The sequence below is a fragment of the Suricata suricatta genome, chromosome 9, assembly GCF_006229205.1.
Source record: "Suricata suricatta isolate VVHF042 chromosome 9, meerkat_22Aug2017_6uvM2_HiC, whole genome shotgun sequence".
Taxonomy (NCBI): domain Eukaryota; kingdom Metazoa; phylum Chordata; class Mammalia; order Carnivora; family Herpestidae; genus Suricata; species Suricata suricatta.
This window is the reverse complement of record NC_043708.1, coordinates 13389840-13414384: the sequence shown is the minus strand read 5'-3', so window position 1 is coordinate 13414384 and position 24545 is coordinate 13389840. Positions and strand designations below refer to the sequence as shown.

At 44.9% G+C, this 24545-nt stretch overlaps 1 protein-coding gene across 1 annotated transcript in view; it reads right to left on the bottom strand.

The window, feature by feature from the left end:
* Window positions 1–24545, bottom strand: part of FOXN3 (forkhead box N3) — a 389030-nt gene that overhangs the window by 267926 nt on the left and 96559 nt on the right. The window contains exon 2 of the mRNA XM_029951013.1: window positions 14492–14607. The gene's annotated coding sequence lies outside the window, so the exon portion shown is untranslated. The remainder of the gene's footprint in view (window positions 1–14491; window positions 14608–24545) is intronic.

Genomic DNA, 24545 nt, shown 5'->3' with positions numbered 1-24545 from the left:
AAAGGAAGGACGTGGGTGAACTTCAATGAGCTGGTCACTATTTGCGTCCATGCAGGGACTTGCTTTCCTGAAGGGGCTGTCCTCAGCCATGCGGGAGGGGTCTAGCCCCATAGCCTGACATTCCCGAAGCCCAAGCGCACCAGAACCGGGCTGATGGTCATGACACAGACCGACTCAAGGAGGCTTCATTCATCTTGATGATACAAGAAGTATTTCATAAGCATCTATTTATACACCAGCTAAACTAGCTGTTCAGCAAAGAGAATTCTAGTAACTTCACATTGGTTTGGCAGAATCAGGAAGCACAGTCCACCTGTTGGGATTTCTCAGCCAACTGGTACTACACACTAGAATTAAAAAATAAAAGTGGTCCTTTTGAAGGCGATCATCCTGCAATTACTACATATTTTTCTAATCCTTTCTTTTCTTTTTCTAAAATTTTTTTAACATATATTTTTGAGAGGCAGAGAGAGCACAAGCAAGCGGAGGAAGGGCAGGGAGAGAGAGAGAGAGAAAGAGTGAGAGTGAGAGAGAGAGAGAGAGAGAGAGAGAGAGAGAGAGAGAGAGAGAGAGAATCCGAAACAGGCTCCAGGCTCTGAACTGTTAGCACAGAGCCCAACCGGGTGCTTGAACCCACGAACTGTGAGATCATGACCTGAGCCGAAGTTGGTAGCTTAACCAACTGACCCACCCAAGTGCCCCTACGTTCTAAACAAGAGTCTTTACACTATAAAATAAAAAAGAAAGAAAAACAGTGATGAATGTAAAAAAAAATAAAGTTGATATTTGGAACTTTACTATCAAAAAAAATTAAAAATAAACCGAAGAGTCAAATACAGTTGAGCCTTTTCCTTATCTTGCTGCTACCTTCCTAAACACTAATTACCCTCCTAAGTCTAGAATCATAAGAACCTGTTCTGCCACTCACATCTTGGAGAGTTTAGGCAAATGATTCAACCCCTTTGTGCTTTCGTTTTCTCATCTATAAAAGTAAAGAGAATCAGAAAGCCGAGTTAATTAGGGTGTGGTTACATGAAGAACATGAAACCAGCAAAGATCTACTTAAAGTTTCATGCTTGGATTTGGAGAAAGCTGTTTTGTCCTCTGGGACATTTTTTTTTTATTCTTCCTAACTCCCGGTTACACTCCAGACAGCTGAGTTTTGCTGGCTGAGTCTCTCTTGCCTGCGTGTAAATCCCTCTCACGGCCTTGAACAGCATCACCAAGGCCATGATGGAACCCGTTAACACCGACAGCCCAAGCCCAGACCCCGGTGCTCTGTTCCGGGCAGGGAGACTGAGCAGGCGCCCTCGAGCAGCCTGGTGGGGCCTAACAGGAGACACAAGACAGGACGAGGAGAGAACAACAGCAGCTCCCCTGAGCCCCGTGGGGAGTGAGGAACAACTTCCCTCCAGGCAGCAGTGCGGACAGACCAATGCCCTGGCCAGCGCGGTTCTGCCTTTTAAGAAGAAACCTTCGGATGCCCACTTGGGAAACTGAACTATAAAGGGTCACATCAGACGTCAGGACAGCCCACAGTGAACAGCCGAGGAGGGAAAACCGAGGAATCGTGGACACTCTGTTATGTGTGTGTGGGAGGAGCTTGGCCTGGAAGGGAATGGCAGCAGAACTTCCTGTGATGCTGCATCTGCATAACACACACGGTGGCTCATGTCTGTGAGAGATAGAGAGTGGGGGTGGGGGGTGCTGGACCCTGAGCCACCCCCCTTCATTCAGTCCCTGGAAAGGGCGGTCCTGAAGAAAATAGACCAATCCTACTTCAGGCAACTAGTCCATTTTTCTGAAGGATGTAAATTCTCTCATATGTTCTACTCACTTGCTTCCATTGAGCTGGCTTTCTAGAGTTCTGTCTAGAAAATTGAAGGTGCAGGGGTGCCTGGATGGCTCGGTTGGCTAAGCATCTGACTCTTGATTGTGGGTCAGGTCATGATCTCACGGTTGGTGGCACAGAGCCCCAGGTCAGGCTCTGCGCTAAGCATGGAGCCTGCTTGGGATTCTCTCCCTCTCTCTCTACCCCTCCCTCCCCTACACACACACACACACACATACTCTCTCTCACAAAAACTATATGTATATATCACTTGGCCACCAAAACATGGCCTTCTTCTAAAATGGTAAATGACTGTCAAGTGTTTAATTGTATTAAAATAGATTGTACATCCATAGAGTTCCCAGTACTTCTTAAGAACTCAGTTGTTCGTTACGGATGTAGACACAATTTTTAATTACAAGAAATCAAATTCCTATTTGGAAGGTAAATTATAGAACTGAGCTCTCCAACAATCCCCCAGTTCCTTTTCTGAGCCCCAGCAAATAGATTCTCAGGGGCAATATTAAAACCTGCTCCAAATACAACACTCTGAGTGAAGTAACTGGAATTAAAATTGAAAAAAAAAAAAACCAAAAAACTGCTCCAAAGGCATCATCCATGAGAGGGGGAAAAAGACAATCATAATAAACTCCAATTTCTGACCTGAAAAATTTCCTCCATGACACTCTTGGTGGACACATGCATTCATCCTCTGACATGTGCGGCTGGGCTGGCCAAATGGGCACTGCTTTGTGGACTTTATTTTCCCTGAGGAAGCCAGAGTTTTTAAATGCAGTTCCTTGAACATCACTATGGGTTGACACCCACCAGAGTCAGGTCCTCATGCCTCCAAAGGCATATTTCAATCCATCATTTTATTTAATATGTGAAACATGAAGAAGGACAAAATTTGTAGTACTCTCCTACGCCAAAAAATACACAAACTAAGTTTTGCTATCACAAGATGTATCAAAACATATGTCTTACACAGGTGTGGGGCAGTCTGGGAACATCGGCTAAGCTGCGACCATGAAATCTTCCTGTTTCTTTTTTTTTTTTAAGGTTTATTTATTTTTGAGAGAGAGACAAAATGTGAGCAGGCGAGGGGCAGAGAGAGAGGGAGACACAGAATCCAAAGCAGGTTCCAAGCACTGAGCTGTCAGCACAGAGCCCAATGAGGGGCTCCAACCCATGGTCTGCGAGATCATGACCTGAGCTGAAGTCAACACTTAACCAACTGAGCCACCCAGGTGCCCCCAAATCTTTATTTCTATAAACAGACCGTACAGACACAGATTCTATTTATGGGAAGCCACCAATTCAATCATTTTGGGTCAATATATTAGTTTAACCATCAATACCTTTGCACTTATAAATCAGTACCAATCTAGCCATTTCAGTGAGCCAGGTAACTATACCATGATCTTATTTCTTAGGTTGTTTAAATAATTAGAGGAGACTCACTGCTGGTGAATCAGTGAAATGCTTGGAAATAAATATGAGGGAAATGTATAGCCAACCAATTGGTTCTCGGGACCAAAGGACCTGCCGACCACCTGCATCCCATCCCCCCAAGCCTTACAATATATACTTAAATTCTGATTTCCGAAGGTGTCCAGGGTCAGTCTCTAAGTACTTTGATGTATGTGTCACGGAACCACTTGGATGCAATAGTCAATTAAATTATTAATGAAAGAACTATACAAATAAAAGCATCATGCTCCCTTATGTAGTAATAATTACTATTGTAAGCAATGCAAATTGAATAATAAGACTCATCAGGACAGTTCAGTGATAAGCTAACAATTGTCGGCAATCAGACCAAACATCTCTGCTCAAGCTGCTTCAGAAAATAAATAGCAGCTTGTTGACATTGTTGTGCAGTTAAGCACATACATATCCAGCGGCTACTTACATGTCCCACACAGAGAAGCTAAAAAAGAAATAGAGACTGAATGATATAGAAGTGGAAACAATCACAATGGCGGTAATTTAGAGATTTCCACACCTTCCGCAAACCATGCACCCTATAACGGGTCCCAGAATCAAATGACATATACACATGTATATAGACACATCTATTTACTTATACACGTGCATTACATGAATATACCCATCTAGACAGAATAATAGATTCTTGTAACTATAAGATTTCAGTTATATTCACAGGAGGAGTAAAGTTGAAAGCCATGATAAAGATAGGGCCATTACTACTTAGAAGCATTTATCAAGCACATAACTACCTACCACACAGCCACACGCCTATAAAAGAGGTTATTTCTTTATCTACCGCAGTGGCCCCTGATGGAACACTCTAGAAATCATAAAAGTCCTCGAACAGTGCTCAGGGTTGACCAGTTCTCTGCCCGTACGCCCAAGGCTGATTCAGGAGAGAAAGTGTCCATTCACCAGATCAAACTAATCACAGGCAAAGTCTATTCAACTCTAACTGGGGAGTAATTTGGAACTTCCGGTAGCTACCATAATCAACCACCTGCTTCTTTTTGTTCACCAGGGGACTATGCATTATATGTGAGGGAATGATATCCTCTGGTATTCAGGGAAAAGCAGTCAATGAAAGCAGTGAGGGCTCCCCTCCCCCAGCTTCTAGAAGGAAGAAACTAATGCTCGGGAGTGGGTTTCCCCACCTGCAGTCAGATACGTTCATCTCACCAACATACCTTCTCCTCGGCTTGGAGTGTCAGGTATTAAAAGCCCACCTGCTAAGAGGCCGTTGGCTTGGGCCTGGGGATGACGTTCTGTCCTTCCCTCCTCCGTTATGAGCCGTTACATTAACAAGGCCGGTTTGGATGCCATTCTCTTTCAAGGAGTATCGACTTCCAAAACAGCTCTTGGTCTCCTGACTCCATGGGAGACGCCCCTGCTCCGAGTTCCAATTGTTCCCCTGAGGCCACTTCTATCTTATTAAACTCAAAAAGCTCTGCCGGGTGCTATGTTGCTACCACCATTGTCGGAGCCCTGAGCTTTAAGCACAGTTAGAGGAGTCTGGGCACAAATGACTCGCTCCCCTCTTAAGGCCCAAATACCGTTTTGGGGATCCATATGCACACATCAGAGTGAGAGGAAAATTAATGTGGACACACAAACGTATCCACCGTCAAGAAACAGCTAGCACAACATAGCACATTCCCCGGGGAGTAAGCTCGCCCTCTGTGCTGGCCGCGATGGGGTCTGCCAGATTTCCAGCAGGAGACGCGCGTGTGACGCGCATGCTTAATCCAGAGTGCTATGGACAGATGCCTGCTCCCCTTTTCAAATGCTTTTGTTTTTCTCCTCCTTCAATCAGGAAGAAAGTCTTAATTGCTGGTATGTCTCTAACACTTGCTAATCTCCTTTCTAATAAGGTGGGTAAGCCACGGGCTGGGACCTCAGTAAACAGTAGTGGGAGCCAATAAGGAAGGTAGAGAAGGTGAGAATAACACCAAAGAGAAGCAAAAGAACTCAAGTCAGGGAGGTTCCCAGATCGTGATTTTGCACCACAATAAGATTTCAAAAATAGTTTTGGGGATGAGCGTAGGTTGCCAACTTTTTATTTTGCCAAGTAAGGATACCGAACTCACTATCTTGAGCTTATTTTTCTCTTTGCCTTCGACCAGGGAAGAGTTCATCTTTGAATGCTTATTTATGCATAAGCCCCCTGCACCACCCTCCCCTCCCCCCCATCAGACCCTTTGCCCAAGCAGAATACCCAGCATCCTCTCTGCCTGCCTTCCACGAGGGAGGTCCCTCGGTGTCCAGGACCATTGAAACAGACCCAACTGGATCCCAGATTTGAAAATTATTACTTATTTTCTCATTTTGCTTGAGAATGTTTCACATTTCCTTATCTTCCTTCAGAGAATTTCTGTGCAACACCTTTTCTAAGGTGATAGAACTAGAGTCATCTCAAAAAAAAAGTCAACACATTTTACACTGGATTCATTTCAACCCCTGATAAGAGAGGAGTATATATGCTTCTAATGGAAATGAATTCTGACAAAAGGGTGTATTCACACTTTCAGCCTAGGGACCTGACCTACAACGGCCAAGAACACATGTGTAGAGAATGTGAATGGCTTCTTTTGCAGGCAGAAGCAGCAAAAGAGCAAATGACCAAAGACTTTCCATCCATTTATCTTGACCTAAACCTACTCTGCGGCCAGCCAACATGACTGCTCTACAGGGAACCAACTTGGAGAGTCTGGACCAGAACCAGGGCTTTCGGCCACAGCCAAGGATTTAGACCAGCTTAGTTTCTGAATTCTTGGAAGACAAAACCATCTATACTCATGTGGCCTGCACAGTGCTTACGTTTAAAAAAAGAAAGGAGGGAGCACCTGGGTGGCTCAGTCAGTTAAGTGTCTGACTTCAGCTCAGGTCAAGATCTCGTGGTTCATGGGTTCGGGCCCCAGGTCAGGCTCTGTGCTGACAGCTCAGAGCCTGGAGCCTGCTTCAGATTCTGTGTGTGTGTCTCTCTCTCTCTCTGCCCCTCCCTAGTGCATGTTCTGTGTGTCTCTTTCTCAAAAATAAATAAACATTAAAATACATTTTAAACATAAATAAGTTAATTAAAAGGAAATCTCCCTTATCCCTTGAGACCAGAACCCTCTATCTGCCTATCCATCCCTCAAAACACGGTTTGCAAAGGGTCTTTGACATCAAGAGCGGTTTGTTGAATGGACAAATGAATGAACTCCCATATTTACCTTGTTATCTTTCAGCACACAGAAACAACTTAGACATTTTTTTGATTAATTCTCATTCAAATCAAAGACAGATTTTAGTCTCGTTTCCAATGATCAGTCAGGACCATACCTTCTCAAGGAGTAACAATGATTATCATTTTATGGGCTACCATAAAATGAGTGTTTACTATCTTTCTGGCACTGTACCCAATTGTTTATAAGAATTCTTTTATTTAATTCCCATGTCATCTCTACAAGGTGACACTTGTAGACCTTCCCATTTTACAGATGGAGAAATGGAGGCTCAGATACGTTACTATTATTTTCTAGGAATCCACAGCTCAGAAGTCACGCCCGAGGTCATTCAGCTGGCAAGAGGAAAGCTGGAATCTGGAAGTTTGGCCCTCACTTCCACGGTCTCACTCCGGGAATCATGGGCCACTTCACTAAAACCAATCCTGCCACGAGCCACGGCTTTTATGGTACATGCACTTTAACTTGTGCAGCTAAAACCCCAGGCCGTCCCCTCTTTCCTTGCAGCCAGTGCTCCTTTCACTCCGTCTGAAAGTCCTGTTCAAGCTTTCCGCCCCCTCTCCCAGCAGCTCTCTCTCAGCCCCCAGGTCTCGGCCACACCACAGCCAACGCCCTGACTGCGAAGCCATTCTGTCCCACTAGACAAACGCATTCCTTTCAAGAAGAGTTGGTGCAATTCAAAAATGGCTTGTGAGCGACCAAAACTTGGAAATTTGTTTTAAATAAATCAAGCTCTCCAGAATTTACAAACCTCTTCCATCTGCTCTAGTCCGTGAAGACAAAGGGTCCAAGTTCCTGTGGAAGCTTCTACCCTCCCCACCTTGTGACCTGGCTTTCTGACTCCTGTGGCTCTAAGTTTCCATATACAAGAGATACAAACTCTTATTACCTACCTCACAAAAAAAGATTGCTATGGGGCGCCTGGGTGGCTCAGTCTGCTAAGCGTCTGCCTTTGGCTCAGGTCATGATCTCACAGTTCGTGGTTCGAGCCCCGCATCAGGCTCTGTGCTGACAGCTAGCTCAGAGCCGGGAGCCTGCTTCGGATTCTGCATCTCCCTCTCTCTCTGACTCTCTCCTGCTCTTGCTGTTTCTCTCTCTCTCAAAAAATATATAAGACATTTAAAACAAATTTTTTAATGACTGCAATAACCAAGGGAGATAGTAAAAACTCTTTAGGGGGAAAAATAAAAGCCTTATGAAACTAAGGTGCTAATATCATACCTTTTCCAAATCATACAGGCTATGGTAAATTATACCGGGCACTTACAAGGCCAAAGCATAGCTCTAGAAACTCTCTGTTACATATATGGGGATGTCCATTTCATTAAAGGTTTCTGGGACACACCTAGAGCCATTATCAAAGATGCTAACTGGGCAGCCAATAAGAAAAATCCTTGTAGGTCTATGAATCAGTTCCTGGGAGGATTTTTTGTTTTGTTTATGAACACTTGTGACTCAAGCATATCTTCCCTTGGTATTAAAGTACCTGGGAGCAGAGATTAATTGCCCAATTTTTAATTACAATTGGCCTCTTTGTAGCCCATGGTGTCAGCACCCTGTCGAAGCGGGCACCATGAGAACAAGGGGGTCTGTCCTTGGCTGTTCTGAAAGGACTCTGGCATCTGCAGGACTTAAGGTCACTAAAATAAAGGGCTCTAGCCTTCCAACAATCTAACACACACACTCCTTGTGTGACTTTAAAAATTGGCTTCAATAACGGGAGCATCCCGGGAACCACGCAGGACCATGGTTGTTGACTGTTTTCACACCGTGGAAACTGTCCGGCTGTCTCTGCCTCCCAAGGCATCAGACTCCATTTTGAACATGAATTTCTTTTTTCCTTTCTGGAGTCTCTCATTTTCTCCATTGTATTAATTCAGAGGGAAAAAAGACTTCATAAATGTCATTTCATATTCCAAGCAATTTGCTATAGGCAACTACACCATTACTTTGTACAAATAAATTTACATAAATCATTATTAGAATGTTTTATCTTAGCAACATTATTTGGTTCCCAGAGCACAAATTAAATGCATGCTTAAAGCAGAATATTTTAAAGTTATTCCTATATTGTTTATGAGACAGGATTAGAAATTTCCATCTAATTTTTCTTTCATAATGGAATTCCTTCAGTTTCCTTTGTACATTTAGAAACCACATGTATCATTTTCGAGGGGGGGGTCTTGAAGCAAGCAACGCAAGGGATGATTCGTCCACACTGGGGTCATTTTCCAGAGATTTTCCCCTTTGACTCCACGGGTTCGATTTGGAACCCTGATTAAAAAGGTCAGAAACCAGGGAAATTAATACCATCTCGTGAATAAACGGGTTTTTGTTTATATTATCCTGCAAGCAGACTGCTCTTTGGTTGTGGTTTGGCTTTTTTTTTTTAATACACACATTTGTAAATAAACTCCCTGAAAACAGAGCTCAGTTCCTCCTGGCTATTTGTGTTGGGAAGGAGCCTGCTTGAATGAACTGCATTGTGAGCAGGGCAAGCCTTCCCTGGCTAGAGTTCTGCTCCACCCTTGGTTTCAAAATAAAACCTCTCTCCCCGTGTCGAAGGCAGCGCCCAGTGTTAACCCGAGCCGCTCTTGTCGATGCCCAGGGTAGCGCGTGGAAAGGGATACACGGGTCCTGCCACCTTCTGGCTCTGGCGACTCACACACATAGTGATTCTGTGTCTCACCTCATCGAGGTCAAGAAGGGCCGCTCTTAGCTCCCTTCCGGTGTGCGGTCTGAGAGGGGTTCCCAAGCCAGTGGTAGAGGAGTGGGGCCCATGTGGTCCCGGGGAGCAGTCCCTGGGGAGGAGGAGCGAGGCAGTCCCCATGGAGTGCTTAAGAGCACCTTCAGACCTGGATTCCACTCAAACCTTTGTGCCTCTACTACCTTAGCTAGAACGAGATTACGTGTACCCACTTCAAGAGTTCATTAGAAGGAGGAGACGTAGCAGCTTAGAATAGTGTGACTCAGAAAAGACGTGTAAATGTAGCTAATGCTAACCTTGAAGGATGACCAGTGGGGTCAAGCTGGGGTGGTCATATAATTGGTTGTCTATTCTAGGATATTTCTGGGGGTGAAAGGGAAGACTGTAAGGTCAACTGGCAAATTGTTGGACAGTCCCAGGCCCACTGGGGCGAACGTGATTACCCTGACTCCGCTCCATCGCCACTCAGTACCTTATAAAGAAATCAGGTAACTATCATATCTTACATATTTTACAAATCATTCTACCAAAGGTTCTTTCGTACATCGTATCTGACCCTCTCATAAATTAGGTGAAAAATGTAGAGGAGCGCCTGGGTGGCTCAGTTGGTTAAGCTTCCAATTTCGGCTCAGGTCATGATCTCACAGTTCATGGGTTCGAGCCCTGCGTTAGTCTCTGTGCTGCCAGCTCAGAGCCTGGAGCCTGCTTCAGATTCTGTGTCTTCCTCTCTCTCTGCCCCTTCCCCACTCGCACTCTGTCTCTCTCTCTCTCAAAAACAAATAAACATTAAGAAAAGATGTAGGGGCGCCTGGGTGGCTCAGTCGGTTGAGCGTCCGGCTTCAGCTCAGGTCATGATCTCACAGGTCGTGGGTTTGAGCCCCGCATCGGGCTCTGTGCTGACAGTTAGCTTAGAGCCTGGAGCCTGCTTCAGATTCTGTATCTCCCTCTCTCTCTGTCTCTCAAAAGTAAATAAAAAACATAAAAAAATTTTTTAAAAAAGAAAAGATATAGAGCTGGGTGAATTACTTTTAATGATGAGCAAAAAAAAAAAAAAAAGCGTAGAAAAAGTAGGATTCCTCACAATGATGCAGTGTGGCAGGGGCAGGGGTACCCCAAGTCAATCGCATGCTTCCCTGTACTTACTTTGGTAAGAACACGACTCTGAACCTAGCAGACGCCATGACAGGCTTTAAAAGTTTCCCCTCTAAACTAGGTCTAAAAGTCAGTCTCTCCAGAACTATTAGGCAGTTACACATTTCCCGAGGCAAGAGGGACCACCCTTGTAATACCCTTAACATTCCTAAGGGCAGGCCTAAGGCTAGTTACACCCTACTGAGGGTCCTGGGTCTACTCTGTGATTGGTTAACACTCTAAATGTTGTAATTGGATAAACCTGCGGTCAATAATATTGTATAATAATAATTGGATCACTGTACCTATGTCACAATTTCCTGTAACCCCCCCTTCCCAAACTCATAAAAGTCCGACCTCACCTTTGTTAGGGGCTCTCTGGCTCTCTCCGTTCCACAAGCATGGAGTGAGCAGAGGCCCGGGTTCGAACCTGCAATAAATGACCCTTGCTTTTTGGCTTTGACTCTGGACTCTGGTGGTTCATTTCTGGGGGACTCCCGAATTCTGGGCATTACACTTCCCACGCTCCTATCAACAAGAGAGGGTCATGTTACTAATTCTGGCCGGCGAACTGTGGATGTGAAACTGGTCTGAGTCACTTCTGGTCTAAGGCACTTAAGAAAGGTATGTTTTCAATTCTTTTTTTCACATGTTGCAGCAACCAGGAAACATAGGCGTCACAGGAGGGAGAGGGCTTAGATCCTCAAAACTGCACGTAGGACAGCCACGCTGGTGCAATCCAGTGAGGGAGAAATAAATTTCTGTTGCACTGACTCTAAGATCTGGGGAATACTTTTTACTCTTGCAAGGGTGAAAAGTCCTGCCTCAGCTACTTCATAGGAGTAAGAACCCGCACCTCCAACTCTGATAGCTGGAGTAGTTTCCACTCGACAATATCAGAAAATCCCACCAAACTGGGAAACTATTGCCAAGACTGAATGCTTGAGGCTTACTCATGCTAGGTCTTCAATGCTTACTTGATTTAAAACAAAATATTTATTTGGTTTAAAATAAGATAGTTCAGGCCAAGTGTCACGTCAAAGGGGAAAACAGTCCAAAACGAAGGGTGTGTTTTTATTTGGTGCTGATTTGTTCCAACATTCAGTTTACCCTAAGAAGCCGGGAGGCCTCATTTTAAAGACAACCCTAACATATAAGTTTCTGAAATGAAGTGGTCTCAAGATTTGCTCGTAAGTTGAACGGATGAATGGAAAAATCCCCCATCTAGAGTCTGATCGGCTTACCTCTCCTATGCAAATCCTACTCACCCTTCAAACGTATTTTCTTCATGGTGCAAAATATTCCACATCTCAAAGTTTTCAAACACTTGTGTCACACAGGGGTCTAGGCAATTTGCTAAAATGACAATGGTTTCCCGCAAAGGGTCAGAAAGTGCACATTCTATGACTTCTGATGCACCTATTCAACTCGCCATTATGCAAAAGCTACCACAGATAATCTGAAAATGAGCCTGACTATGTCCCCGTACAACTTTATTTAGGGACACTGAAATCTGAATTCCATTTAATTTTCATGAGGAGCAAAATATTATTCTTCCATTTAAAAATGTAGAAACCAGGACGCCTGGGGGGTTCAGTCCACTAAGCATTCAATTTCAGCTCAGGTTATGATCTCGCAGTCCATGAGTTCAAGCCCCGCATCGGGCTCTATGCTGTGCTGACAGCTCAGAGCCTGGAGCCTACTTTGGATTCTGTGTCTCCCTCTCTTTGCCCCTCCCCCACTTGTGCTCTGACTCTCTCTCTCAAAAATAAATAAACATTAAAAATAATTATTAAAAATCCCTGGAGAAGCCATTCTCCGCGAGTGCACAGCGCACGAACAAGCAGCAGACTGCACCTGGCCCAGGAGCCTGATGGGCCATGTCACTGAGCCCTGGACTAGGCTTAGGAGACAAAGGCCTACAATCCATGCGGCGAGAAAGACAGACTGTTATTCTAGCTCTTCTGCTTCCTGGTGGCGGGCGGCCCAGGGCTCTGATTCCGGGAAGGCCTGAGCTCCCGGGCCAGCACAGCCCTCAGCTCCGGTAGCAGTGGGGCCGCCAAGGCGGTGGACGGGGGCCGGGACAGGGCTGACAGGATGGGCAGGAGTCTCGGCAGGCAGCTCTCAGTAGCACCTTTAAGACCCGACAGGGTGACGGCCACCACTGCTTCATCCAAAAGACACAGAGAGGGGTGAGCTGCGGGCAGGATTTGCCGAGCTACCCCAGAATGAATCAGGGCACTTGGCTCCCCGTCCCTGACTGTGGCCCCAGTCTTCAGCCTGGAGACTTTCACTGAATTCTGGCTTTCAGAAATCTCGACATTGACTCACAAACTCATGGTCTTGGCTTAGGCTTCCTACCCTTCAATACCACCTGGTCACAGCCCCTCACACGGCCTCTGGCTTATCCCCAGGCCTTGTCAAGCCACCGCTGCGAGGCAGGGCCTGGAGGGGAGGGAAACAGGTATGTACAAGAAGAGTAAAGCATCAGATAGATAGACAGGAAGAAGCCAAATGCAGATGTAAGAACAAGAGTCTGAACCTAGCAGGTGCCATGACAGGCTTTAAGTTTCCCCTCTAAACTAGGTCTAAAGGTCAGCCTCTCCAGAACTATTAGGCGTTACACATTGCCCGAGGCAAGAGAGACCACCCTTGTAATACCCTTAACATTCCTAAGGGCAGGCCTAGAAATAGAAGCTATAGGTAATCAGTTATTGCTTAAGGCTAGTTACACCCTATGTGAGGGTCCTGGGTCTACTCTGTGATTGGTTAACACTCTAAATGTTGTAATTGGACAAAGCTGCTGTCAATAATATTGTATAATAATGATTGGATCACTGTACCTGTGTCACAATTTCCTGTAACTCCCCCTTCCCAAACTCATAAAAGTCCTACCTCACCTTTGTTCGGGGCTCGCTCTCAGCAGGGATCCGTCACGCCTGTAAAGTCTGTGAGCCCGAGTTTAGGCCCTGGCAAGCCTAAACCCGTAATAAAGCCCTTTGCTTTTGCATGCGTGCTTCGGCCTCCCTGGCGGTCTCTGGTTTTTTGGGGGCGATATTAAAATCTGGGCATAACACAGACAGGCCCAAAGAAGCAAAAAAGGCCAGCAAGGTAGCAGCCAAGCTAAGAGTGAGCCAACAATGACCACTGTCCCTGAAGGAAGCTGCCAGCCAAGGCCCCTTTCCATAACAGGGCAGGTGGCATTTCCCCAGGGAAACCTCATGGGACTCAGGCTCGGAGGGGGATGCTGGCTCTGGCTCGGACACTGGATCAGGGTCCTCTAAACCCTGTCTGACCCCTGCACCCAGGGCTCTCACTGGTACACCGGAAGCTTCACTCCCACTCTCCCACCCAGGTGCCCGCCATGTTGTTCCTCTTCCCGGATGCCTGGCCAAATGATCCAAAGCAAAAACCAAAACAAAACAAAAAGCCCCCTGAAGAGCCTCCCTCCTCCATGAATTCTTCCTTGATTATTTCAGTCCCAATCCTCAAAGTCTCTTAATTCCCTGAACCAAAGAGCTACCATTAATGAGTACGCCCTGGCCGTAAGCTGAGCACCGCCATCTGCATTTTCTTGCGAGTCAGTCATGGGTCTCTGGCGAAGCCTCGACTCTAGAAGGCTAGCTCCATGCCTTGTTGTTGGTTTTTTTTATTCCCATCTGCCCCAAGAACTCATAACAGGTTCTCCGTAATACTGAAGTCAGTCACAAGACACATTCGAAAGATTAACATAATTCAAGTCAAACACAGTATTATGGGAAAGAAACTGATTTATGGAAAGAGGGCAAAAACTAGTTTCTATATGCACATTCCCCGTAGGGTTCCTGTCGCTTTGTGTATCTGTGACACCAAAATTTTAAATAGAGATGTGATTGAATGTTTTCATTATCTTAATGCCTAAATTGGATTGACCACATTGTCAGTCTGATCAGCTGCATAAATTAATCATTGAGAAGATTGGGAGGAAGAGGGGGAGGATACCAATTGATGAAGAAACAATCAATTTGGCATTTGCATTTAAATACAGCTTTGGTATTTCATTTATTCAGTGCCCTCGCCTTGAGGTGCAGGTGGGGGTCAGGGGGGAAGGCAGAGCCTGGTTACCTGAGTCAGAATGGGTCCAAGAAACTGAGGTCAGCATTGCTCCAGTCAGAGAAAGGACCGAGAGGCCTCCATAATCACAAGAATGCTGGTCTTCTAGGAGATGAGGCGTCTAGTGACTGGTAGAAAGGAGCAGAAGAAAGGCGAATTAGACCAGAGGAGGAGAGAGGACCTTCTCAAACACAATCAATGGCTGTCATCTCTGGCCTGACTCTAAAAGATACAACCCTTCAGGGGGGAAAAAAATCAATTGCAGCAGTTACCTCTTCTTAGTTCTTGCAAAGTTATTGAACCACTGGGCCTTTCACAAGAGTATGCTTGCAACTGCCTCATGGGGCACACAGGAACACAGAAATTTGAAAATGCGTGCCAGAGATATCATGAGATTATCCTACTTTACTACAAGGGTCATGGTGATCTTTGTGAGATCATTCTACCTTACTTTAGCTGTCTATATACTATAAACACTTGTCTATATAAAGGAAAACATCAGAGCACCAGCAAGCACTCACGGCCAGTGTCCCAGCATGTGGACCCGCCTCGATCCACAGGGCGGACCAAATACACACACACTGTAAAGCCGGTGATGCTCTTTTCTGCTGCTATCAAATAAAATTACTCTGGCTCTACTCCTGGAGGTAAAGACCCCATCAAGCTCAAACTCACTGAATGGGCTGCAAACTCTCGGCCCCATTTAACCAATAATCTTGCAAAAACAGGAAAGTTGGTACACGAGACAGACTGCATAATAATTTTTGATGGAAGATATTTCTTTAGCCTACGCCTCAAAGAAGACAAATGAATGGACTCTCTCCCGAAAAAAAAAACGAGGTTATCCTGTGCACTTCAGTGGAGAAAACGTGAGGCAATCAAGTCATTAGATCGGTGATTCTCAAACCCCGGACCCTGGAACAGCAGCATAATATCATCACCTGAGAGTTTGTTTGAAATACAAATTCCTGGCCTCCACCCAAGACGTACTGAATCTGAGTATTTGTAGGAGGGGACCCAGCAATCTGTTTTAACTAGCCCTCCAAGTAATCCTGACAAAGCTTTGATTATTAATTTATCCACCCATTCAAAGACACCCATTCTGCTGTTGTCGAAGCAAATTACCCTACTATACCACGAGTTAAGCTTTAATTAAAGGCAAAGCATTGAACCAAGGATTGGGGAGGGCGGAAGAGTCAGAGAGAGAACACGATGAAATCCCCGCCTTTCAGAAATGTATCGTCCACCACGGGAGGGGAGATGATGATGCAGGCAACCCAAACACAGTGCAGTTTCCTGTAAGAAAGTTACAGGGTTTTCTGAGGAGACACTTGTTTCAGGTCAGGGTGGAGAGAGCAGGTAAGGAAAAGCATCAAAACAATCACAAGAATAATGGGCCTTGAGATCTGGACAGGATTTTGACAGCCAAAGCTGAAGAAAGTCCCGGAGGCAAGAAAGTGTGAGGAGGGGCTGTTAGGTGCTTGGAGCCACCAGTTCTGGCGGAGAAACTTGAAAGCAGTTCTGGGTGAGGCAAGGTTACTGCCAAGTACGGACAGGGAAGTGCTAGGGGCTTGTGACTTCTCTTTCTTGGGTGAGGACCACCCTGTGGCGCCCGCTGCTTATGGTTAGAAATTGATGTCTGATAAACCAAGTGATTTCGAGATTTCTAAAGCCTGTTTGTTTTTCTGTACTTTTTTTTTCATTATTACTGCACTTTTTAAAGGGGTACACAGCTCAGCTGCTTTAAGGATGAACCGCTGAAGAGTTCTGCCCAGAAGGAAGACACAAAAGAAAATTTTAAAGTAGGCACAAGAATCTAGAGGTCACAGTAGCCGCAGGCCATTCTGCAAAGGGGCAAAATGTTACCATACTTAAAAAGCCCCTGAAGACATCAGTGGTTTTAGTTTTATAAAATAATTCACGTGGGTAGTGGTGTGCCTTTAATCGTAAGGGGAAAAAATTAAGCCAAGGGGCGGGGAGAGAGAAGAAATGGGCAAAGGGGTCAAATGGTACAGATTTCTAGTTATAAAATAAGTAAGTCGCCTGTGTAAGTAATGCGCAGGCACCGTGACCATCGTTAATAATACTACATTGCATATTTGAAAATTGCTAAAAGAATAGATCCTAAAGGTTCTCATGAGGAAAAAAAAAAGTTTTGTAAGGTGACAAATACTAACCAGACTTCTATTGTGGTGATCATTTTACAATGTACACAAACATCGAATCACCATGTTGCACCTCTGAAACTAATATGTCAATGATAACTTCTATTTAAACAAATTAAAACACCTAAGAAAAAACACAAATGTTAAACCAACCTTCAACATCTCCACTGCGAGGAAAAAACAAGACTTTTCATGATCAAGAAGATATGGCGTTGCCTCTAGAAAACGGGCATAAATAGAATGCTTTTATTGCCTGGGGCTGCTCGGTGCATGGGGGGTGGGGGGTACTGAAAGGTTCTTGACGTCATGCAAGACTGATAGAATGAAGCAGGATTCCAAATTGGCAAAATGTGGGTGCTTTTCCAGTTCTGCCATTTGGCCATCTGAGTCACTGTGCATCAGGGACCTGGTCCCGGAAACCTCAGTTTTTCACTGATCCAGAATTAGAGGCACGAACTTGCCCCACCTTCATTGAAATGTAAAGAAAAAAACCAGATGGGAAATTGCTATGCCAAGTACAAAGCACAAGGCTACTGTAAGGTACAGAATTATCCTGCTCACGGAGACATTGGGGTACTAATTAATACTTATGATATTGGCCTTTGAAAATATAAAAATAAAATATTTCCTATGCCCTTGAGACTCGCCTTTTAAATAGCTGCAGAGAGAGCAGTCCTAAGGAGCAAACTTGGCATTGACCAAACCGTTCTCCCAAGGAATCTTTCAAGGTAAATTTTTTACTCGTAATTTTTTTTTTAATTTTATTTTCTTGACCACAATAGAGCATCCGGTGATCTTTCAGCCGCTCCTGGTGAGCACAACTCAGTCTTCAGCAACACTGACATCTACGATGGCGATAATTTATCATCTCTGCAGTAGTTTAGTCCCAGATGGGCCATTTACTAATTTATTTCCATATGTAACTGGCAGAGAGATTAATCAGGCTTCCAACTTGGAAACCTGAATTGTGCTTTATTCCCTTAACAGGCTAACTCTGGACAAGAGGAAGTACACGTTTATACAGAAAGCCAAGAGTTCCTCTAAAAAGCCTGTCGACCTCAAACACAGGCCTTTAAACACGCACGCGTGTGCACACACACACATATTCACTCACTTACACAGCTTGTTTCTTATGTCAACTTGGAGGCCTGGCTCTTTCTTTAGATACTCCTGGGCCCTTCCCATAGGGGAAGATGGGAAGGCAGGCAGAAGTGAGCTCAGAGCCCTAATGCCGGCCAGCTCTAGCTGCAGCCACGTTCCCCGCCCCTCCCTGCGTGCCAGCTCAGGTCTCGTGTTTCTGAAACTGAAGAGATCTTTTAGCCACGGTGCTGCGCCCAGCTGGCCCAGCTCTGTGGTGCCCAGGCACTGGAAAGTATGTGCTTTCTTTTTTCCACTCTTTTTAAGGGGCTGAACTTGACCGAGTTCAGCTGCTGCTCTGTCCTCAGCGAGGCGATGGCTAATGGATGGTTAGCCCTGCTCCCAGGGCCCCTGATTTAAACTCGAGTCTACTTCTATTTTTAATTCTACCCCCATGATATCAGCCGTTAGCAAAGAGTGGGGAACGGGATTGTTGTCCGACAATGGTGTTTGCATAGAGAAAGCCAGCCAGGCCCAACACAAGGCAGAAAGCAGGAGCTGACTGGTGATGTCTTAAGTGAAACCCAAGGCCACGGCCAGGAAGGCTCCTTAGACAGGACCACGCACGTAGAGAGATTATTGTCTGGATCCATATGCCTGGGTCACTAACCAACCATGCGGTTTTGGAGAAGTCCCTCAACAGTTGAGACGTACAATTCTCTCCTCTGTGATATGAGGAGTTCAGCTCCCTAAGGTTCCTTCTGGCTGTAAAATCTTGTGATTCTATAAATATGAAAAAAGAAATCAGCCATTCACTTGGTTTCTGTTTAGATATTGCCAAACCACCAGGAGATTATTTAATGACGTAGATCTTTATAAAGTCTTAAGGATTCAATGAAACATGACAGCTTCCAGTATGTTCTAGGTACTGCAAAAGCTACCCAAGTCCATGAGTCATGGTCCTCTAATATGCTTACTTGTCAGTTAAGGACAGACACAACTAGTCTTAATATTGTGCATTTCGGTGCTATAAATGCAGAAAAGGACATTGTTAGGGGAACAGGAAGGATGGAGACATCGTCCCCCTGAGGGTAGAAGGGAGAGTTCTGTAAGGTTTTATGGAAGAACTGGAAAGATGGGAATAAAGGCATCTGGGCCGAGGCGGTGGCCACAGCAAAGGCCCAGAAACATCCCGGCATGGCCAGGACATGCTATGTGATACCCACAAGATGCTCCAAAAGAGAAGATCTAGAGAGAAAGTAATGAAGTTTGGGGGTGATGGTGGGCTGGTCTGGAGTAGATAGCCAAGAAAGAATTCCTGCAGACATCTTTGGTGCAATAAGGTGATTTTATTAAAGCACGGGCACAGGACCCGTGGCCAGGAAGAGCTGCACTGGGGTTGTGACAGGAAACTGATCATATATCCTCAGGTGGGGAGGGGGTCAGGGAAAGCAGAAGTCTCTAAGGAATTTTTGGAAGCAAGGTTTCCAGGACCTTGAGAGGTTAGGTGTTGTTAGAAAAATGCCATTTATTATGGTTCAGTAAAACCTCAGTCACGAGACCCTTCAGGTGAATATCGGTGGGCCATAAGCTTGGAATATGATTTCCGGTGTGTATCTTGGGGCAGTTGAGATAAAGGAAATTTCCAAAGGAATTTTTAAATGTTAAAGTAGACTGACAGGATCCTAGGGGGCCAGGATGATGTTGAGCCAAGGTTCCCTTTTGCCCCTAGGAAAGTGTCATCCTGGAGACAGCTGAGCTCCTGGAGGGAGGTGGCTGTGCCGGTTTCAAGGACTTGTCCAGGGGCTGCAGGCAGTAAGGGAATTTAAGTTTTCATTTGCCTTAGTTTCCCACATCACCACGGCAAGCACTTAAACCCCTTCCTTTGGTTCTTGGGTAGCCGGGAGTGTCCGAGGAACATCACACAGATTCCACCTGGGGGGTGGAGGGAAGGGGTGCTGTTAGCCTACATTTTGCCCCCATCTTGCCCCACCCTCCCTCATCAAAAGAGCCAAAGAGGGACTGATGGGGAAAGCCCTGGATGCCAGCCCGCAGATTGGCTTTTACCCCGTCACCAAGGACCTCCAGAAGGTCTGGGCAGTGGACGCTCCAAATGAGCTATGCGGCAGGAAGCTGATCCTGGCAATTCCATTACCATCTGAGATCGGTAATGGGATCGGTCTGTACCTTCATTTTTCTCTTATTCACTCCATGCTGCCACTATTTGGGAATCCCTCAAATTTATTTTTTTCCAAATCAATTTCCTGGCCCTTCAAATGGAAGCAATTGAGTTTCCTACAGGCACTGCCAGGATTTTACATTCGAATGACTGGTTTGGCCTAGGGCTTTGCATTCAGGTTCCTGTGTCTTTCCATTCTTACAAAAGAGTCCAAACAACACAGTATAGACTCACGGATTTGTTGTGGTTGTCGTTTGCCATTTTTTGCGCTACACCGGAAAATATTTTGGGATGATGAAACAAATACACAAACATCTCGATTGTTGGAAGCGCTTTCTCTATCTAGCACTCACAAAAACACCAAAGTTGAGTGAGTCATTCAAAGTAGTTCATTGACATGTTTTTGATTCCCAGTGTCAGAGCCCAAGGTTAATAAACCCAAAGGGCCCCTCAAGTGTCATAGTAGAAAATCATGTAAACCCTCATACCAATGGGATCTGGTTCCTCTGCCTGGGGGTGGGGGAGGGGTGCAAGCACAGGTCCTTTCGGCAGCTGTCACACAGGGAAGCTGCCCACCACCAGGGCGCTGAACACGGGATGGGCACTGCAGACCTGCCCTCCTGTCAGCCCCTAAAATGGGCTGGTGTCTCACAACTAAACAGAAATGAGGGTGGCTGTAAGCGGAGGGGCTTCTCCTCTCAGATAGGAGCCACCAAAAACCCCAATTCTCCAGAGAAGACACAAACTTCCTTTCCCATCTCTGGGTGGCTCAGACCACAGATGGACATAATGAGAGGCTTCTGTGTTCATTTCATTTGGGATCACCTCATTTAGAAAGGCAGATCGTATCTGTCCACTGGGGTGGTGAAGAGTCTAGGGTTCGAGTTCAAAATCTGTCCCAGCCCTCCACATGCCCAGGTGTTCTGGAAGCTCCAGGGTGCATAATGTGCCCCCCCCACCCCCCAATCCCTCCAGTAGGTGTTCTTTTAACACTTGATCAAATCAGTACTGGGAAGAACACCCAGGGTAGTCACTGTAGTTTCCCCTGCACATAAAAAACAGTCTCATCCACAGCAAAAGAGTTGCATGTCTCGTGCCACTTTTTGTAAAAGTCCACCGATGGTCAGAAAAATGAATCCTCCTCAAATGAATAGATTAGCTTAAATTACCATGCCGTTTACATTCTCTCCACTGATATAGGAATAATAAAACTATAAGGTAACTGTAGCTTAAACTGGATAATGGGCATAAATAAAAATATTTTGACATTAAAAACTCAGTATAAATTGAACTACAACAGACTTGAAAGCTCCTGCAATCATAATGTGCACATTGAAATCCATTAACCTAATACCTAGGCTGCTATTCAAAAGAAGAGGTCTAGCAGCACGTAAATAAATACATATTTGAACACTTCCCCTAAATTACCGTACAATCTGATTGCGAAGTCACACACTTACAAAGTCTGTCATCTTTATTTGGTTGGTCTCTAACCAACACGCAAGTCGTAGCAGGCTACCATGTGGCAGCATAATATAAACAGAACCAGTAAACGGTACCAAAAAGTAGCAGCAAATGTCAAAGACAAACCAGGGTCATCCCCGCGAGAAGAGAGATATTTACATAAGCATTCAGAAAAGACAATGGAGCCCCAAATTCCCTTTAACAGCACACCTAATCGACCTCTCTGCTCCTCACCTGATCATTTTTACATAAAAGCAATTTCCACAACGATACATGCAAAGACATTAGTTGCCATAAACTCAGCAGCAGTTAAAGATTCTGTTGCACGTTAGGTTTGCTTTAAGACTCAGCTATTTTTCAACCAAAGCTTTCATTCCTTACCCATCACTACCCCCCTCCAAAAAATTAGCTTCCCTGACAATATCCTTCTTAAATCTGTCATCTGCCAAGGCCATTTTCTTACCTTTGTAACTCACTCACATTTGTTTCATCTGATGATTTTTACCCAAGCAAGGACGACTGTTTGACTGAAATCTTGCAACTTTCAACTTTGCCCAGATTTTGCTGCCATGAGGAAGGGGAATGTTGAAACCCCGCACATTGCTCAGCTGAGCTAATATACATCTGAATCAGAGCTATATTTTAAATTCTTTTACACTTACTTAATATAGTGCGTGCTGCCTGTCCACTGATGCGATATCAGAAACCTGCAAGCTACTATTTCTGCAACTGTGTCACTGTAGATAGTCTGAAACATGTACGTAGCTGTTGCCATGGAAACAAACACAGCTAGGGTAGAGTGCCACGCTGTGTTAATTCCTTCACCCATGAATCCCAGGGGAATGCTAACATTCATCTTCTTTCTCCTTTAGTCTCACACTGCTTTAATATTTTTTAGCATTATCAAATGATGTACTAAATACATATGGTACACCTGAAAATACGGATGGCTGAAACGAGCTGTGTGCCAGCCTAGCCTGCTGGGTGGCGGCTTAAGGTGCCACAGCCAATGCAATGGATCCTCTCACTAACTTCTCCTGGGAGAGATTGACAACTTTGTTTCTTTCTTTTAAAACGGTGTGGGTGGGACGGAAAAGGTGACCGTCTCGTCTCCCCAAAGAAGAAGTTATCCGGGGATGGCACCAGAATAAAGATGCCATCAGCAATGTGCCTCATCAGGTCTGTGGAAGGCAGTGGAGGTCTTGCAAAGTTTCTGAAGTGGGTCCATGCTAAGAGTTGTTCTTCCTTCTAATCCACTGGCTTTAATTAGGCAAAAGCATAAACCCTCAATGAGGGCTTCATCTGTCCCTGCCTGGTCTTTGTTCCCGAGCCCATGGAAGAAGGTATTAGAATGAGTGAATAACTAACAAGATGGAAATCTGCCATCATTGAAGAAGAAATGTGATTTTCCTGGAATCTGAACATTCTGTTTTGCTTGGAGTTCAACTCGCTGCCCTCATCAATTGTGTAGACCAGTGCAGAAAAGTTAAATATTCTTTTATTACACCTACAAGGCAAAATGTATAGATATTGGCACATCGGGCCATCTTCCCATTATTCAAACGAGGACACCACTTTTAATGTTGAGGTTACTCATGGCAGTAGACAAAAAAGTAAGCTGTTCAAAATCTTAATTACATCCTATCCCTTGGGCTAGTTAATAATATTCAATCTAGATGAAAATGGCCACACTTTAGATTTGCATGCTGATGTGCTTCACTTGAATACAATTTTTGCATTAAACAATCAATCGTAGGCTTTAAAAGTGCAGATCCGTAACTCCAAACTGGCATTTTTTAAAGAAGCCACTACCAATAAAGAAACCAAATAACCACTTTATTTGTGGGAATTATGGCAAAATCTTCTTACAAGAAACAAGGAAAATTTTCCTATCATTTCCCCAAATTGAATCATTCTTGGCTACACACTATGATAATAATAATCAACTCCTCCCTAAGAGAAAGCAGAACAGAAAATAGATATATATACACACATTAGTGGTGAGAGAGATGTCACTTTAAATTTTTTTTTAACATTTGTTTATTTTTGAGAGCCAGAGAGACAGAGCGTGAGTAGGGGAGGGGCAGAGAGAGGGAGACACAAATCAGAACCAGGTTCCAGGCTCTGAGCTGTCATCACAGAGCCCGATGCAGGGCTGGAACTCACAAACTGCGAGATCATGACCTGGGCCGAAGTCGGCTGCTTAACTGACTGAGCTACCCAGGCACCACAGCTTGTCACTTCTGAAGAGCATCTCAAGATGATGTTAGGGTCAGTACAAAGCCTCACTTGTGAGTATGAGCAAGGCCAGTAGATTACCCTTTAGCTAGCTAATCATGACAAGTACTTACAAACTTAGGGAGAAAAGCCACAACAATAAAAACAGTTGTTTCCTGGGGCCCCTGGGTGGCTCAGCCCGTTAAGCATCTGACTTCAGCTCAGGTCATAATTTCATGGGCCATAAGTTCAAGCCCCGCATCAGGCTCTGTGTTTTGGATTCTGCCCCTCCCCCACTCACGCTCTGTCTGTGTCTCTCAAAAATGAATGTTAAAAAAAATTTTTAAAGCACAGCTGTTTCTTACATTTACTTTGCGCTTCTATATCTACATTTGTTGGGCTTTACCAAGCATTTCCACATAGGTCATCCCATTTGACTCTGACAGGATTACACTGTGAATGAGTTGGGCGACTGTCACCAATCTAGCCCCTCAATGAAGAGAACTGAGGTTCCCAAAGTCAGTGACTGGTCCAAGGTCACACATGAAGTGCCAGAATCCTATCTGCTATTACCTGACCTAATGGCCCTTCCACGTGCGGCACTGCCTTTGGGTGTGTTCCCAAATGCAGCTGGTTGTATAGGACTTAAATACCTGCAGTCACAATACTTACACAGACAGAAAGAAGGACGTCTTGGAAGAAAGAAACAAACAATTGGTCCTGCTTCTCTGGACCCATGCGCCACCCCAAGGAAGTAATAAGCCATTCCGGACTTACAGCCACCAGACAATGGAAAGTGGATTCCATCACGATTTATGCTATTCACAACCTCCTGCCCATATCACCCTGGATATCAAGAATTAACTGGATCTGGTCATGCTACGTATTTTGCAGAAAGAGAACTAACTTCTTAGAAGTGAATTTTTCCAGAACACTCAATTGTTCTAGTTTGGCCAGGGGGGTG